The sequence below is a fragment of the Panthera pardus genome, unplaced genomic scaffold (genome assembly GCF_024362965.1).
Source record: "Panthera pardus isolate Hobbes unplaced genomic scaffold, ASM2436296v1 HiC_scaffold_25, whole genome shotgun sequence".
In the NCBI taxonomy this organism is placed as follows: domain Eukaryota; kingdom Metazoa; phylum Chordata; class Mammalia; order Carnivora; family Felidae; genus Panthera; species Panthera pardus.
The window spans coordinates 84,485,258-84,504,334 of NW_026526821.1; the positions used below are offsets into that span (position 1 = coordinate 84,485,258).

The following is a 19,077-nucleotide window of genomic DNA, read 5'->3' on the forward strand; positions in this document are numbered from 1 at the left end:
ATTCCCTGTATCTTGGAGAACCACAACTCTCCCATCTGGCACTATTAAACATGAATACATTGACATGTAAACCAGTGAAGAGACACTTTCCTCTATCTTTGTGAATCATTTATCGTTCTTGCTGTACAATGAGACAATGTTTACTTCTACTGGGCCAAAGAATTCCACTGGGAAAGTAGATGATCCCGTGTCTTTAGACGAAGATAAGTTTTTATCCATAGGCCTACTGGGCGTCATTTAATATGTTGATGTTTTATATGCTTCTCCTTTCTCTAAGAGTTAAAATGGAATGAAAGATTAGAAAAAACTGGAATACCATTTACTAGGTCTATCCAGCGCAGAATAAACCCTATGTGGAAAAAAAAAAAAAAGAAAGAAAGAAAGAAAAGAAAGAGAGAGAGAGAACAGGAGCAGAAAGTTCTTTGGGGCTATGATGTGAATGGAGGAGGGATGTGCACATGCATGCACACACGTGTACATGCTCACTCCCTTTATGCACGTGTTAATCTCTACCCCTTGTCCCAGGGAAAGATAAAACATGATCCTCACTCACTTACAGTTAATCTCAAAGGTTAATTTTGTTGCCTATATGGTGTAAACAAAGAAGATATTTCTTTCCCGGCACAGGGCCTTCTGCCATAAGTGAAACAGAGACGAAAGTCAGTGCGTCCTAAGGATTAAGGAGAGGTCGGAAGGTCCGAAGAACCCGGTGCTGACAGACCTGCTTATTAAAAAGCGTACTCTGGTGGCGGGGCTGCTGCTGATGGCCTGACACGGCCGGACTTCAGAAGCCCAGCGCACAATCAGTGGACTGTGTTACTCTGGGGACAGCGGGCGCAGGGAGGCCTTTTCTAATTTGTCAAAGTTGTATCTAATTCCACAGAACAAAGTTCGCAAAGAGAGATGAGCAGAATCCACAAATTATTGCTCATTCACCAAGCCCTAGATGGAGCGATAGAAGCAGCATACAGCTACGGTTTTGAAAAGTAATTCGACCCCTGCCAGTCGGCTTTGGGTAATTCCGCTTTGTGGGCATAACAGTTTCCCTTGTTTTTTGTTTAATAGGATTATTTCTCAGAATATTAAAAAGATAGCATCAACATCTTTCAGTGGCCCCATAAACTATTTCTGGAAATATAAAAAGAATGGTTCAGGTGGTTTCGTTACTCCTGATAGGACTTTTGTTCTCTCATAAGCTAAAAAGAAAAGAATGTGGTTTGGGGAGGGGTGTGCCTGGAGCAAACAAAACAAAATGTTAAGTTTTCCAGAAAGACAAGATCATTCAAACTTCACATTGCCCACTGAAACTCCTACCGGCCTATTTGGAAAATGAGGCTGACCTTCAAATGAGACCTTAGAAGTTCTAACTCTGAAAATTTAGGATATGTTAAAGAGAAATGCATAGACATGTTCATTTCCACGTGTCAGGCAAGACTATGAAAAGGAAACGCGCTCTGCAGAAGAAAACATTCTGAGCAATCTTCAAATGGAATCTTCAAGAAAATACTGCCCTCTTGATGGCAAGCAGTGGCGCATCCAAGTGGAAACAGGCACAGACTATTGGGAGTTCCGTTGATCTGTCAGCCCACTCTGCTAACCAGGGAGGTGGACAGGTCCACCCCGTCAGTGACTTTGCCATATCAACACCTGAGGAGTTCTTACAACTCACTGCTTTATAATGATAACAAAAGGAAAGGTTCTGGAAAAAGTAAACTCACATGAAGAAATGTACCACATACCACCACCAAACAGTTCATTCACACATAAAATACAATCCACATGTGGGTAAAACCAGTTCTAATCAAGTCTAGCTACCCATCCCTCCTCATCAGATGTTTGATGAACTCTGCCTAGAGGCTGTCCTAGGTATCCGGGAAATCCCACCTTCTGGTGTGGGTGACTCTTCCTGCATGGAGTCTAACTTACACGGGTCTCTTTCTGTTTTACCCAATAGCAAAGACTCTCAGTTCAGACATGAAAAATTCATCAAGACTCATGATCTGCCTTACGCAGAATCCACAGCTGTGGCTCTACAGCTGTAGATATCAACCTCCTCATTGCTCAGACCCACGAAAGTACAGCAGTTTGGGGCAAATGTGACTCTAACACAGGTAGGCCTGGCTAACTGCTACTGCACAAATTTCTTTGCCAAAAACCTCCCCCAACTAAGAGGAGATTGATTTTAAGTATCTCTAGTTGTAGGCAAGAAAAAGAAAAACCTCGATGGAGTATATCTGAAAGACAATTATTTTTTAAGTTTTATTTAATTTATTTTTTTAATTTACATCCCAGTTAGTTAGCATATAGTATATAGCATATAGTATATAGCATATAGCATATAGTTCTGGACTAGTAAGCAGAACCCAGGATTTTGAATTAAGATCCGTTACTTCCTGTGAGATCCGGGGCGTGTCTGTTACCATAACTGAGCCTTAGTTTTCTCATCTAAAATGAAGCTGAAAGTAAGGCTTCCTACTTGCAGGGCTGACAGGACAAATAAGTCATGGCATATGAGGGTGCTTTTTAAAATATACTATAAATGTTAACTGCTGTTTTTGTTTGGTTATTTGTCCTTTTTTTATGATTATTAACTGCTTTGGCTCATTAGCAAGTTATGTCCCCACCTGGTCAGTTAGTCCACAAAACAATCTTTACCTCTGGTCCTTTGTAAGACCCCTTCCCCACTGAAATTAAATGCCTGTGAGGGTAGGACTTTCATAGCCCGTTCTATTAAAACATAAAATAAGTGTTTATATAAAAGTCAACTTTGCCATTTTGATTGGACTTTGGGTCAAATAAAAAGCACTGCAAACCAGGTGCGTAGAATTGGGCAGAGGGTGTGTTTATAAGAAAAACCACCCACGTGATATTATTTTATGGTATTTACTTACATTTCTCTCCTCCAGCTTACAAAAGAGTTTTGAGAAAGCTTAAAATATCAGGCACCAAAATCATAAAACTGAAAACGAAAACACTAAAATGAGTAATAAGACAAAAGAAAAAGCAAATTCATTTTAACCTACCTTTCTGCAACAGAACATAAAAACTTAGCACCAAGGCATTGACAGTCAAAGCAAAACGAGCAGGACTGTGAGTGGCTTTCCTTTTCCAATGTACGAAAGATGTCAGTGGGAGAAAGTCATTCCCTAACTCTAAATTCTGGAAGAGATTTTTCACAGAAGTCTTCACGTGACTGACTTTGAGCAACACAGTAGTCTCCATAAAAGGTTTTCTAAAAAATGACCACTTGTTGCCTGTTACCTGCCCTACTGAGAGGGACTCTCAGTTTGGAAACTCAATTTAAAAAAAGAAGTTTGCCTTTTGCAGTAAAAAACGTGGTAACTCTATCTTACTATAATTATAATAGACTCATTATATCTTACTGTAATTTATATTTTCAATAACAATGAACTTACACAATACAAGTTTATAAAGAATTTATTTTGTTTGTTGTAATTAGCTAAGACATATTGAATTCTCATTATGAGCCAGGCAAGTGCTAAGCCCTTCATCTGTATTGGCTCATTTAATCCTCCACAGAACCCTATGATACAGGGATTATTATTTCACTCATTTAAACATGAGAAAATTGAAACTTAAGGAGGTAAAGAATCCTGCCCAAGGTTATACCACTTGCAAGTCATTGTGGAGTCTGAACTTGAAGCCAGCACAAGGTTATCTGCCAGACACCTTGCCACTTTGCAAACCCTCCTCATACACTTTCAGACAGACTTGATAAGGACTTCAACCAACCATCAAATGAACGCCGAAGTGTATTGGATTTGTTGAGAAAAGCAAGTTGCCAGCCAACACAGAGTCTATATTGTACACTGAGAATTTATTAGAAGTAAATTTATGGAAAAAGAAAGGAGTATCATTCCTGGTCTGCCGGTGGCCAAGACTGAACAACCAATCAGAGCACCTTAGGAGAGTGTGAACACTTCACTTGAAAGTTGGGTCAAAAGCCCACTGGACTTCTACTTTGCTTCCCTAGAAAGTCAAGTAGACCCTCTCATGTTATAAGGCTCTCTTCCAGAGCCAGAGCCCTGTGTTAAGATGTTTGATCTTTACTTCATGGTCCTTGCCCACGTGTGCTCATGTCAACAAGCTGGCAAGCATCATTCTGCCTCACTAGACAGCAGTGCGCTGGGTATGTTCTTAACCTCCAGCAAACATGAGATCATTTTAATTGATTCTCAGTCTCAATTTCCTTAACCAAAAAATGAGAAATCGTCATGAATGACAATAGATCGTGGTTCTTGAAAATTCTAAAATTATGATTCTCTGATTCAGTCCTTTCCCCCAGGAAATTTAACAAGGTTTTACGTATTTCTTTTCCCCAAATCAAAACAAAATATAATTTTATACAGGAACACCCTAAGGTCAAATATTTCTCTTCTCTTGCCTTCTGTTATTAAGACTTATTTTGACAAAAGGATTAAGTGCAAAGACTCTGGGTACCACCCACTTAGAGTTGTGTGTCTTGGCAAGTTATTTAATCTTAATGCCTCAGTTTATTCATCTGTAAAATAAATATAATAATAAAATCTACTGTGTAAGGTTATTATGATCTTTCAAGTGAGCTAGTAGCATAATGTGGCTAGAGTCGTGCTGACAAGCTATAAATGCTCAGTAAATGATAGCCCTTAGCCATCTTCTCAGACTCAACCCCGCTTCCATTCCTCTCAAGATACTATGCATATTATATACATTTTCCCGTCTCCCATCCTTTAGAGCTGTAGCTTATCCAAACCTGACATACAGATACACCCACAGCCCACCAAGCCATCTCTCTTCAGCCATTCCAACAGTAACTGGAAGAAAATATATTTGTGAGACTTTCCCAAATATTAGGGATTTGGATAGATAACTCCTCTGAGTTTTAAATTCACCACTTCTATTCCATCCCCTTACTTACTTGCAAATACATTGACCCTTCATACATGTTGTGTGGCACTCATTTCAGAAGGTACCTATTTGCATATAGGGTTTGAGGCCAGTGCAAGAGTAGATTGTCTTCCTTTTTGGCAGACTTCAGTTTTTATTTGCATTTATGAGAACATCAGACAACTCAATACATCAAACTGTGACTAAAACTATAGTATGTGCTTATCTTGAATCAGAGAAAAAAGTCATAAATTTTATCTGAACAAGGAGCAAAATGTGTTGTGTCTATTATTCCATCATTCAGAGTACGGTCTTTGAAATGCAGAAGTCATCTTTGACTTTTCTATCTTACTCCCTGGATCTAATCATGTTATGTCCCATTAAACTCTTCCTTCCTAAATTTCTCTTTGAGATGCACACAGAGTATGGCATATGCTTCTCTCCTAGTCTCTCTCACAGTCTATTATCCATTAAAGTTATTTACGCATATGCCTGTCTTCCACACTAAGTCCTTAGATTGGGAGGCCATGGAGCTTGATTTGTCTTTGTATCTCTAGCAGCATCCAGCATGCAAGCTCTGCAGTACCCTGTACTTCCCTTCTACACACATGCACAGACACACACACACACACACACACACACACAGACACAAACACAGTGATGGTTCACTCTTCTATGCTTCTTTATTCCTATACCTTTTGCTCCAAATGCCCTCACCTCTTATCCCCTCTACATGATAAAACTCTTCTCACCTTTCAATCCCAACAACACCTATTCCCCACTCGTAACTCCCTGCAGGGCTCCACAGTCTATATGATAGTATGGTGAGTATCTCATGTACTAGAGTTCTTCCATACTCTCTGTCTTCCCTTCCTGATTGCAAAGTCCTTGAGGGACAAACCATATCTCCTACATCTTTCTATCCCTATGGCACCTGTCATAGATCTTCACTCAGTGGATGCTCAAAAATATTTGTGAAGTTGAACTAACTTGAATGCTTAGGACCAGCTTTAAGAGTAAAAACTCTCTTTAAGCAATTACCCTGAAGTTCTCAGATAACTTGCCAGAAGAGTACTAAGTGCAATTTGCCTATTCATTTGTATATGTCACCCTAAGGTTCTGACACATGAAATTGAGTTGAAGACAAAGCATGAGCATCAATCGACAGCAAATCTGTTCCAAGAAATCCAATTCCATGTGGGTTGCATGGCCCAGTGGCAAAGTGAGAGAAGAAGGAAAAAGACCAAGGCTAACACTCATATAAATTCAAAGGCAGCAGCTTAAGAAATACCACAAAATGAGCCACAAGTCAGTTTCCAGTAAATAATCATCAACCCTGCTAGGAGGAGGCCAAGATTGTACTCCATGGCAGGGCATCAAAGGGGCTCAGATGTCCCGAAGGATACGTGTTGTGTGTCCTCATTGATGACATAGGCCTTCCTGGAGCAATGGCCTCTCTAGCCCACAGGTAACTTCAACTCTCACTTCTGAAAGGTCTTCAGGAAGAAGGGCATGATTCATTACCCAGAAATAGAAGCTGTTCCCCTTGTCTCCAAAGCATGATATTAACCTTCCATTTTAGTGTGCACTACAATTTAAAAAATCTCCCTCAAAGGCATTTAACAGCTGGACAGATGATTTTGTAATTCTTTACTCAAATGAAATGAAAAGGTTGTGTGAAGTCTTTGGATGGAATTTCCATCCCTTCCCTTTTTGTTTTATTAGATTAAAATGGTTTCAGTGTTTTTAGACAGGGTTCCTCTTAAGAAGATGCAAATTTATACCATCTTTCTGCATTCTTAGGATCACATGCTCTGCTTAAAATCCACACTCCACTTCAGTTACACACAAGTAATTCTTCCTGACCTAGATGGAATGGAATACTTATAGCAAATTGAGAATACAGATCAGCCTGAAAGCCAAGGAGAGAAAGCTAATGGTCTGCATGTCATTCCCACATACAAGATTCTTGGGGACTTTTTTTTTAATTGTGCCTCTTTTTAAAAGGAAAAATAAGCTGTTCTTTCATTTCTTATTACAGTCTAGGAAAGATCAGCACCTAAAAGGAGAGATTGCAATATTGAGAGACACATGTGGAAATCGCTTCCATGCTGGCAATTTCCTGAACTGCTTTCAAAAGCCCTTTTTTTGGCTTAAAGAGTCCATAGAGCCCTTTTAAGATTTTATACAAAGAAACTGATCAGTTTCATAATGTTGTGATGAAATTAGAGCCCATAGTGCTTAGCTGGAATGACTTTACACACAGTAGCCATCCTTCTCTTAGGGATGGGATGTAATTGTCTGGAGGAAAATCACCCCTCCAGAGGATTTAAAACAAGGCAGAAAGGGCACAGAGTAAGGACAGAGGCTTGCACCTCATTTGCAGTAATTTGAAGGTTTAAAGAACATATTCTGACTCCCTGATTGTGAGTCCTGTTTGATCCCTATACTCAGGGAAGTAATTTCAGTGAAGGAACGTCTGGTTTTCTCTCCTCTTATTTAATGGGAGCTAAATGCATTTGTATTCCCTGTATCCTGGAAGTTGTGTGGCCGAGGAGTCAATGCATGATGAATCCTGGATTTCCATGTAATTCTACATTTGACAAAACTGCTCATACTTTTCCCAATCCCAGAACTTTTTAGACCTGATGGCAAATAAATCCCACATCTGTTCTCTGGTTATAGAAAATCAAGTACAAATAGAAATAGTTAGACTTTTCTCCATTCAGAGGCTGGGTCTCCTTACCTACAATTGCCCTCTGGTATGGAGAAGAAACACATTTTTGTTTTGGTGACTGTTACCAGTTCCCTTCACTTAGAGTGACCAGCATTAAGCATTTTTGCTCATCTGTGAGGAACTTCCTTCTGAGTGCATGAAAAAAGATAGGAATCTCTGGGGCACCTGGGTGGCTCAGTTGGTTAAGCACCCGACTTTGGCTCAGGCCGTGATCTCATGGTTTGTGAGTTTCAACCCTGCATCAAGCTCTCTGCTATCAGCACAGAGCCAACTTCAGATCTTCTGTCTCTCTCTCTCTCTCTCTCTCTCTCTCTCTCTCTCTCTGCCCCTCCCCTGCTCGTGGTCTCTCTGTCTCTTTCCCTCTCTTTCAAAAATAAATAAACATTTTAAAAAATATAGGAATTTCTGTCAAAAGGGTGACGTGTGCATTAGCCATTGAGACTTTCAAGTCTCATGAAGTAAGTCATGGCCGCATATGACCTTCATGGGCCTTGGGGACACTTTTGCCTTCCTCCATAAACAAAAACTATTAAAGGTTGTATTTTACAACTGCATTGTTATAAAATGCATTTATTAATACTATGTATTTTAAAACTTCCTTCACTCTAAAAGTTTACGTTTTTCCTTCTGGCATAGAAAGAAATTAAGATATTTTCATGGGTCTTTAAAAGTATCGTGCACCCTAGGCTCTGTATGTACTGTGTCTACTGGGTAAGTCAGACCTGATAGCAAATACTTGTTACCACTTGGATGGTTCTGATTCTCAAATCCTATCCCTGGGTTTGGCTGAGGGGCCTTGACTTTTCTTGGTGGAAGATAACAGGATTTGGACTTCCTAACCTCTATTAATCTCATTGACTCTTCCCCTAACCCGGTGGAATGGGCATTATTATACCTATTATCCACAAACGCAGAGATTTTTAAGTGATGTCCCAAATCGCCTCATCTGGTAATTGACAGCATTTCTTGGGAAAGGGAGGGGAACGAAGGAGGACAAAGAATTATCTATTACCCACTATTAGATGTTTCATGCACAATCCACCATTTGACATCCGCAAGCCCTGTGGAGAGACACCTGAATCACCCACCCAAGCCAGTCAGCTGATGGAGAGTGTGGACAGGAAGGAGGGCAAAGGTGTCCCTAGGAAAAGTCAGAAACACCTAAAGTCAGAAAAAGTCCAAAGGGTGGGAGCAAAATGCTCAGGCCTTCAAGACTGTCAGAAAATGCAGTGAAATAGGAGCCTGAGGGAAACGAGAAAGGTGATGACCTGTTGCTGCAAACAGGGCAGCATGTCCAAGGCCCATGTCCACCCTACTTGTCACAAAGGTACAAAGGGGAAGTTAGATATCACTCCTATTTTGCAGCTGAAGAAACTGAGGCACAAAGTGCTTAGGTAGTCTCAGGTCAACAGCCAAGAAGGAGCAAAACTTCATTTGACCCCTAAGGCCATGTTCACTCACAGAAAAGACATCTTTATAGAGGCCAGTCTCCATTCTGAACTTGCCAATGGCAGCCTAAGAAGATATTCCATTCTTTGGCATTTTCATCCTGAGCAAGCCATTGCCTAAAAACTTGCCAGCTTGGCTTCTACCCGTTTGAAGGATTATGTACATCCCCAATATAATGCTTGTGTATCAAACTCATAAGAAAGCATGCCACAGCATAGGTCTTGCCAACATTCTATGCTCAATGCATACACAGAAGCTATGGAGAAAGGTACATTTTCCCCTTTACATCTTTTTAAAGAAAAGCTTGGGAGAAAATGGAGTCCTAAAGAGGCAGAGAAACCTGACCATTCAGTCTGTAGTAAAGAGAGAAAAGGAGCCTAGGGCATTTTAAGTCATCTATGTATTATGTGTTTGACATTTCCCAATCAATGGAGGCCCTTGGGGTCCCCATTTCTGTCAAAGGAACTAGCTCTAATACCAGCTGCAGGGAAACTATCTGAATGAGAGTCCATTTCAGCTGCCTCCCTCCAGCCACCTTTTCTGAGTCCTAGTGGCTTGCTGCCTGCTCACAGCACAAAAAAAGGGGTGGGGGATGGACTGCAGGAGTGGTGATTAGGACAGGCTGGCCAGAGAGGACAGCCATGCAGAGCCATCGCACAAAAACTAACCATATAAGGTCTCTTCCATTCCTGCCAACAACCGAGTTCAGTAATGAAATCCAGTTCGCTGGGTTTGTTTCCTAAAAATCTTTATTACTTTTATAGAACTTAAAAAATCCATTTCACCAAAATCTACATCCAGCCTACACCTATTCATTTATGCAGTTTTCCTAAGGGTCGCATACATGCCTGCAGTGACTTTCATGAGAGTTTCATAACCATCCAGGAATGTATCACCTGATTAATTCAATCATCTAACGTGCAAACCCAAGCAGCAAGAGGCCTTTTATCAAATGTCCACACACTAACTCAGCTAACATGCTAAATGATCTAGCTTAATCACTTGAGAGCTAGGTCACATTTGTAAATGCACAGATGTATTTTTCACAAATCAAACAATTTCCTGGAGCCTGGTTAGAACTTTCCTTAAGAGCCAAAAGAAGACACAAAGCAGAGTTCCCAGCTGCTTTCAGGAGGAGAAGTGGGTTCCAGTCTGTGTGAAAGGGCTCCTTTTCTGGCTGTGATTGCTCATTGAATGGGGTTTCGGTAGGAAGCTAAGAGGAGAACCTGCACTGCCACTACGATGCTAATGATGAGAGTTTTGGTGCATCCTCCCCGAAGACCCCCACAAGACTTTACCAAGTTTGTCCTGGCTTAGTCCCCTGTCGCCATGAAGGACAGAGCCTAAGTAGTCCCACAAACCAGACTTTACAGCTCCCCTAAAACCCGATGTTCATTTACTTAAGCATTTATTATACATCTGCTAGCATATGTACATCTCGGCTCTGGCATTTGATCACAAATACAGGCTGGGAACACTTTACAGCACTAACATCCACATAAAATAGTGTGGAGTCCACCGCCACTAAGAAGATCTGTATAGAGTCTTCTCAAGGCAGTTGGCCCACATATGCTCCACACTCCTGACACTGTGTTTACTAGATGTTCAACTTGGGATCCAAATTCTAAAGGCCATCCAATGCCACATTCACATTTGAGAAGAAAAGTTTGTGTGCGGGTGTAAGCGTGTGTGTGTATCTGCACTCATGAATTTTTGGGGAATGAGGGGGAATGGAAGTCATAGTTGACAACATATGAAACCTTTAGATGTGTCACAGCTGCTCCAACTGGCATTCATCCCCTGAGCAAGGAATTCTAGAACATCACATTTGTAAGGAGTCCGTTTTCACAGTGCACTTCAGCATCTCGGAATGCTCTCTTGGAGAGCAAAGTCAATCCTAGGTCACCATTTCAATGTAGTTTCCTTTGTACTAAATCCTACTTTCAAGAAAATTCTTGCCATGGTTCACTGGTGTTTAACCTATCATATAATATCCAGGTTTACTGTGTTAGAAGAAGCAGAACAGTATTAAGCTTTTCCCACAAGCCTGTGATTGCATTTGACCTAGTAACCTGTATTAGATTAACATTTATTCTACAACCGCACAGCAAGCCTTGCACCTTGGTGAGCTGCAGTTTATAGAGGACACTAACCATTTTTACAAGTGGAGCAGGAAAAGGGAATTGAATCTGAGGGAGTAATTCCAAGCAAGTATGTTGCTGCAGCAGTTAAATTGTTTATACGAGGAGTAGGGGAATTACTTCTGACTGACCTCTCTTTTTATCTGCTTAAAAGACAAAGTGCAGGTCTCCATCGCTGGGGCAAACTCTGGGGAATGCAGCCTTAAAATGTATGGGAGCCATAAGGCTCCGCCAATCCACCAATAAGGAGCAGCTTCAAAGGCAAAGCAGAGCAGGAATGTAAACAAAGTAGAGTCACTGGAATGAGGACATTTTAACAGTAGCCAGGGTTCAAATGTCCTCCCATAACCCCCGCGGCAGACCCTCCAGGTCAGGTGGGACAGAAGTGAAACACAAGTTCAGAATGAGAACAGGCTTTTCCATCACGGATATTTTGATGGAATGGCCTCTTGATTTTCCTTGGCCACAGCTCAGTGTGCGGCGGATTCATTAAGGAACAAGTCAGGCTTTGAGGGAGGCTGAGAATGGCAATAAGGGATCGGTGGAGGCATCTGTTTGGGACTAAAAAAATAAAAAATAATTTTTTTAAAGGCTGAATCCATGAGGAAGCAATTACCAGGAAATCAAAATCAGAACTGTCTGAGCATCCACCCAACATAACAATGGGAGGAGGTCACCCTACATTATACAGTATCATGTAATGAAATCCAATTTATTCTTTCAGTGAATGCCAGATTCACCAACAGGTCTGCGGTGATGGCTGGGGAGTGTCCCTCCTAATGGAGTCTGAGGGGAAGCTGTATCTAAATGATAGACCCCTCCAAGAAAGTCCAATTGTTCCTTGAAATGAAGCAAGCAACACAGCAATAGAAAAGAGCAAGAGCAATGTCCTTACACTTGAAAATCACACAAAAAGAGTGCTAATGTACTTCTCTTCACATCCATGCAGCCATATTCCCTCCCACAGAACAAGATGTGATATGATTATTTCACAATTTCAGCAATTCTTTGTCTCCTTCACTTGGTCACTATGTCTCTTAATTTGTGATGGAATCCTCCAGAAGTTTCTGGGTACTCATTAGAATCGCCTTTAAAAAATAGCTTATTAAAAATACAATTGCCCAGCCTCTTGTCCAGACACTGAATCAGAGATAACTGGCATGAGGCACCATCTTTCTCTAGGATTAACCACTTCCCTCAGTGATTCTGATGAACCCTCTCAACCAAGGTCCAATGTTCTAGAACACACAGAATGTGAAAAAGTTTCCAAATGAGGGTCTGGTAAAGAGATATCAACCAGAGCTTGGTCACAGCTATTTAGACTCAGCAGCACAGCAAAAGCTGACCCTGTTCTATTTGGGAATCAGCTCAATTAAAGGTTGATGGAAGATTCGCTCCTGCACCACAATCAATAGGTGCAATTCTGCAGCTGTCAATGTCACGTGGTAACTTGGCTCTGGGGCTGCCAGCCCTCCATGATTTTCCTTCCCATTGTCTGTGGAGGGAGGTGGAAGCTGAAGATTTAGTGTATAAAGCTGTCACTCCTTGGGCACCCTCGCCTCCTAAATTTGGGATCTGGTGGGCCTTTGTAAGCTACTTCATTCAGAAGAACAGGAAGGTATTTCTTGACTTCTCTAAAAAAAAGCATGAATAACTTCTATAGCCAGACAACCCAGGGAGGCTGTGTGTTGTTTTGTTTTGTTTTGTTTTTTGAGGAGCAAGAGTAAGGATAGGTAGTGGGGTTGACGGAAGGAGAGAAGAGAGAAACAAACAAGGTGCACCTGGGAATTTTAAAAATCAGCAATGAGTGAGTTGTCAGGTGGGGATAAGAATGGAATCTGCCCTCGGGATGCCACCTACCAACAGGCCTGAACACAGAGAGAAAACTGTCCAGCTGAAGCAATGCCTGTCAATAAGATGATCACTAGGATGAAAAATCAGTGTGTGCAAATGCCCTACTTTTAAGCCCCTCTACTCAAGTAGGCAAACAGGGAAGATTCCAGACAGCCCAAGGAGACAGCTAAATGTGAAGGATGTAATGTGATCCCCATTCCTTCCCTCACCTGCTGCTACAGATCCTTAGCCTCATTCTCCCGCCTCGGGTGTTCAGAGCAAGAAAAGGAGAGAAAAGAAGGTGCTTCTTAAGAGACAGATAATCCTGCAGCCAGCAGGCTAAGGGGCTCTTTCACGCACATTCATCTTAATCCCAGGCATTAATTCTATAGGTAACCTTACTCCTGTTAGCTTACCCTTGGGGGGAAAAATGTGAGGGTGGCGGTAAAAAAACATGAACATTGATGGTAGCTTTTAAACACAAATCTCTACAGTTACGTCATTTCAAAGTCATGGTAACAATGAAGTACACATATGTGCCACAAACAGGTAATATAGGTAAATGTTCATGCACACCTGTACTTGCATATATAATCTTTTACCCAGCTATATCCATCCTTACATAATTATGAGGTAGGTTAAGTGATAATGGTGGTATGACAATGAAGTGCAGAATATCTCAGATTCAAACTGGAAAACACTTTACAAGATTACTTTCCTCAACCCCTTCATTTTACAGAAGAGGAAACTGAGCCTAAAGAAGCAGGAAGAAATTTGCCCAGGGCTGCACACCACCCCCTAGCAATGGAGTCTGGGCTGGACCCCTCTCCTTTCTCTCTGTCTGGTGTTCTTTCCATGTACCACACTGACTCCACAAGGAAAAGGGATGGAAAACATGGACTCTAATGTCATACTGTCAGTATCAGGGTGAGTCATAAAGCATCCAGAGGAGCCTCTCTATATGGTGTGCAGAATTTCAAGTTGTCTGCTGTGTATAATGTGTCCATTTAGCCAGAGTCTCTAGTATTAATTACCTCTGTGAGATACAATATGGTATCATGCAGCTTTGGAATCTGTACCCTTCATTAACCGTTTCCCCATTAACCTTGACTGGAATCACATTCCCACTCTAACCGGTAAGATGTGTTCTATTTGTAAGCACTCCCATTTTCTCTTTGAAACCATTCTCATATTCTTATTTCATTGTAAATGGTCCTACTTGCAATAAAGTGCCATTGAACGTATTTACTATTTGCTGCTTAATTTTGTCCTCTTGGAAGGAGACCGATGTCAGTTCCAACAGTAGTTAATATACCTTTGAGCACACACTGTGACCTTTCTCCTGCTCATGCCTGACTTCATTCTCAGATCTCATTAAACAGCAGAAATTATCTTCAGAAAGAGCAAAACCAGAAATGTGCAGGTTTTGTGCTCAGCTATAGAGAAGAATTTGATTTAAATGGCCCCACAATGGCACGCATGTAGAAAATAAAAGAGGATGAAACTTCCAGCTAAAATGGACTATTCTCTCAACAAGCTAGACAGTATTACACATACTTACCTGGAAATAAAGAGGATTTGAATTATTTTGTGTACCTGAGTGCCTTAACACGTGTGTTGCAATATGGGAAGCCCCCTCTCAATATACAAGCTTGTTACTAGGTGTTCTGAGGTAGGAATGAGCCTCTGGGAATAGTCAACCCACTAAAAAAACCCTGAGGGAGTCAGGCAGAGGAAAGGCAATTTTTTTTTTTTTTTTGATGAGTAGAGGAAGAAGGTTATATGTTAGAAAAGAATAAGGAATTGAGTCAGATCTCAAGAAAATCAGATCCAGGTAAGACATTGCAGAGTCCCTGAATCTGTGGTTCCCCAAACACCACCAGTGGGAAAAGGTAACTCTAAGAGCAAACAATGAAAACCTAAGATGGAGGTGAGTTGGGAGAGGGAGTAGGCCAAAGAAAAGTTTACCTACAGCCAACCTTGCCCTTGGACATAGACCCCGTGCTAAGAGCAGAGGATAGGACCAGAAATTTGTCCCCAGAGTAATTAAGTCTCAAGCTCTTCCAAGCCTCAGACTGACTGAATTCTCTCCACCATGAACCCTGCTACCCCTTTGGTGACTTCAACATAGATGATTCTTCCAAGCCTCAGCCCTCTCAATTCCTTGACCTCTGGCTGCTAAGGATCATTTCCTCCTATCCACCCATGCTTATACCTAGACTACTGATTCTCAGCACTGGCCATACATCTGAATTATCTGAGATAGGTTTTTTAAATTACAATTCCCAGGTCCCACACCAGACCAATTACAGTCAGAATCTCTAGAGCTGAAGCCAGTCACCAGTATTTTTTTACAAGCTCCCCTGGAAATTCTGATTAAAGGCTGGGGCTGAGAACCAATGACCTGAATATTGTTATTATCAACAACTGCATCAGTCACAAATTCTCTATTTTAAGCTCTCTATTCTCTGAGGATAGTCCCCAATTTCTCACTCACTCATTCTAGTACCCCAAACCCCAAATTCCTTGACTCCATAGGGATTTCCCAACAACAGATTCTTCCACTTTTTGGATCTATCTGCCCTGCTCATGCCCTCATTTCTCTCTTTACTTAGCTTAGAGACCTCTTTTCATTATCTCTCCCTTGCACATACCCACAAATACCATGTTCCTTTCTCCTCTGCTAGGTTTGCCTGACCACACACACCCAAAACCAGGTTTGCATCAGTCAGTAATTCACCAAGAAAGCAGTCAGGAATTCACCAGGAACAAAGAGAAGGCAAATGAAGAGAATTTCATAACGTGACTATTTTCAAAAGTATAGGCAAGTGAAGGGAAAACAATAAGTAATAAGGAAGCACCCAAGGCCAACAGCAGGCAGAAGCAGTTACCAGCTGTAGACTTGAAGAAATGAGGAGAAGGGGTGGTTTCTGGGACCTAAAAAGAGCTACAGCTACGAGAGGGTTGCTAGATAGGAGCTGGGACCTTCACAGAGGGAATTCGCCATGCCTGCCAGGGGCCAATAGGGAGCGAGTGGGAGTACCTCACTGCCTCCTGCCTTCCAATCTGTTTCCTGTGTCTGCCATCGGCCAAAATCCAGAGACCAAGGAATCCATGGAGTCATTCATAAATGGCAGCCTCCTAGATGAATATTTGCCCGCCTCTCAGAAAAACAAATACTAATAGTGGCAGTATCAATTAATACCATTAGACCAGGGGCTACCAGGCTTCACCTTCTGGACACTATACCTCTCAGCCTTGGCCATTTACTTCTATGATGAAAATGTGTTTGCAGAGTCCAACTAGTAGCATGGTGATTCATACTTCGTTAAACACCCAGCAGAATCAGCCAGTTGTACCCCCCAATATTCATGCTTCTATTACTTTTTGAAATAGAGCCAACTATTTGTATCTGGGCACATGACATAGAAGAAAGACTGCATTTTCAGTCTTTCTTCCCTGAAGCTATACATGGCCATGTAACCAAACTCTAGACAAGACCATGTGAATGGAAGTGATGCATTCACTTCCAGGCTGTGGTCCTAAATGATCAACACCCCTTCCCTCTTTCCCCCATCCACTTACCTGGATCATGGATGTAGGGGAGCCATTTAGGATCATTCATATAAGGGCAACACCCTAAAGATGGAGGGAAAAAAATAGAAAGTGTTAGGTCTTTGGACAATCTTGTGAAACAGAGCTCCACACCAGCCCTTGACCCTCCTGCTTCCAGACTATTACATGAGAGAAAAATAAAGTCTGTCTTATTTAAGCCACTTTTGTTTAGAATCTCTATTTTATGTAGGTGAACATTTATCCTAACTAATCCAATAACCAAGATCAAATCAGAAGAGCAGCCACCTCAACCTAACTAGTCCTCCAGACAAAAAAACTCAGTCCTAAAATCAGTCATCTCAGTGGGTGAATATAGTCCCAAGGCAACTCCTGGAACCTACTACCTTCTAGCAATCAAAACCTAACCCTTACTTCTCATCTTAAAGGGGGGAGCCACTGAAAAAGTCAGGTGCAGACAAACGTGCAACCCTAGCTCCCCCTCTGTTCTGTCTCTGAATACTCTACAGGCACCACTGGGGCTATCTACTTCCAGAGCCAGTAGTCACGGCCAGGCCACAATACCCCACACTCAGGGAGGGCCTTGGAATATGCTAAGCTCTGGTGAGGAGACTTCTAAAGGTGGCAGCTGAAACAAACTAGGGTCCCTGCTTCCAACTATGCACATCCGCTATGCAGGCTGCAAAATGGCCATATCACTTCACCACACTTCATATACCCACCCAACCCCAACCCCGGTCCCAGGCCCTACTCCTCCCGCACATTCTCTCAGATACTGCCTCCAGATAAGATCTGTTTCAGAGAGGAGGTGACCAGGGAAATGCAATACATTTTAATGGAATTTTAGCAAGTTTCAAAGTAATTATAATATGCCTTATAAAAATAATATTTACAAAACCTTTGTAGCCATCTTTGGTAATTTCCTATACATACCATGTAGTTTTCACAAGCCTATTCATTTGTTCATTTGAAATTTCAACCAGATGCAATGCCCCAGAATGGGTGTAGGTATGTACCTAGACACTCAATCATTCTGTCAAAAAGGTAAAAGAAAGCTCCCAGGCTGAACATAAAGACTGGTGATCAGCCACCCTTCTATGACCTGACTTACCCCTCCCTGAACCCTGTTCACACCCACCTTGGAAGATTAGAGGAAGTTAGAGCTGCAAGAAATTTTGCTGGGTTTCCTTGCAGCAACGGTATCCTTAATGAAAATGAGATTTCATGTGGAATCTTCATGTTTGAGACAAATAGGAGCAGAAATTCACTAGAATATACTTCTTTAATGAGTTCATATATGCCATGTATATGTAGTATAAAGTATATTGCTGACCACTCTGAGACTGATTTGATGAATATAAAAATTTGGAATAATCACAATTGTATATAATCCTCAGTATCCAATTTATTATTTCATTTTGGTTTACTCGCACAGTATTTAGAAAATACAGATTCTGGTTAAGTAGTTGCAAGTGGCAATAGTTTTGTATTGCTTTGTTTCAGAACAACCTGCCCTTACAGCCTGGGTTTCTGTCCAACTAAATTCATCCAGAAGCTTGCAAGAAAAGTAGTAGGAAATATCTGTTTCAAAGTTGAATTGTTAGTAACACCTAATAAATTCTTGCATTTCTAATCATAAAGTCAAAAAGGAAACATTCATTCTGGCTCTAAAGTGATGATTTCAAGATGTGAGAGAGTCACTTGTGGGTGCACAGACAAGTTTTATGCCATGAGGAGAACAAATGCAAATAAGCTTGATGTAGCACTTAACTGAGCAGGTGCAAATGTACTGTGTTCACAAACGCACTTGTGTAATTTTCTATCAGTGGAGACGTGGAGCAATCATGTCAACATTTAAGAGAGACAGACAGACAGACCAGTGCAGAATATCAATATCTCTCATCAAATATGTACATCCAGATGGCAGGATTTTACTCTGATGTTCATTCCAAGTAAGTTAACCTAGCAGCACATTTTAATATGCTGGTGTTTTTAGATATGTTAAAACGTGAAATAAAACAAGCCTGAATGTGTGTTATTTTTATTACAGTGTTTTAAAATAGTTAAAATATATTCTCCAAGGGAAAGTCAAATAAAAAGATTGCAAAACTACTAAAACTCGTCTGTGGAGTCCTCTAGGCTCCCATGGAACTGAGTCTGAGAATGATTTATGAGGTGTACATAAGACTTAGTCAAAGTGTGGTCAGGGTTGGTTTCTTCTAAGGCCTCTCTCCTTGACTTGCAGCAGGCCACCTTTTCCCTGTGTCCTCATATGGTCTTTCTTTGTGTGTCCATATCCTGATCTCTTCTACTTACAAGGATACCACTTATATTGGATTACAGCCCACCCATATAACCACATCTTACTTTAATTACCACTTTCAAGGCCCTATCTCTAAATACAGTCACATTCTGAGGTGCTGGGATTTAAGGCTTCAACATATGAATTTGGGGGAT

At 41.3% G+C, this 19,077-nt stretch overlaps 1 long non-coding RNA gene across 1 annotated transcript in view; it reads right to left on the reverse strand.

Annotated features, from left to right (window-relative positions):
• The window catches only part of LOC109261723 (uncharacterized), a 259,521-nt gene that overhangs the window by 17,536 nt on the left and 222,908 nt on the right, over positions 1 to 19,077 (reverse strand). The window contains exons 2-3 of the long non-coding RNA XR_002077514.2: positions 16,633 to 16,686; positions 2,892 to 2,959 (exon numbers count right to left, since the gene is read on the reverse strand). This is a non-coding gene — a long non-coding RNA (uncharacterized LOC109261723). The remainder of the gene's footprint in view (positions 1 to 2,891; positions 2,960 to 16,632; positions 16,687 to 19,077) is intronic.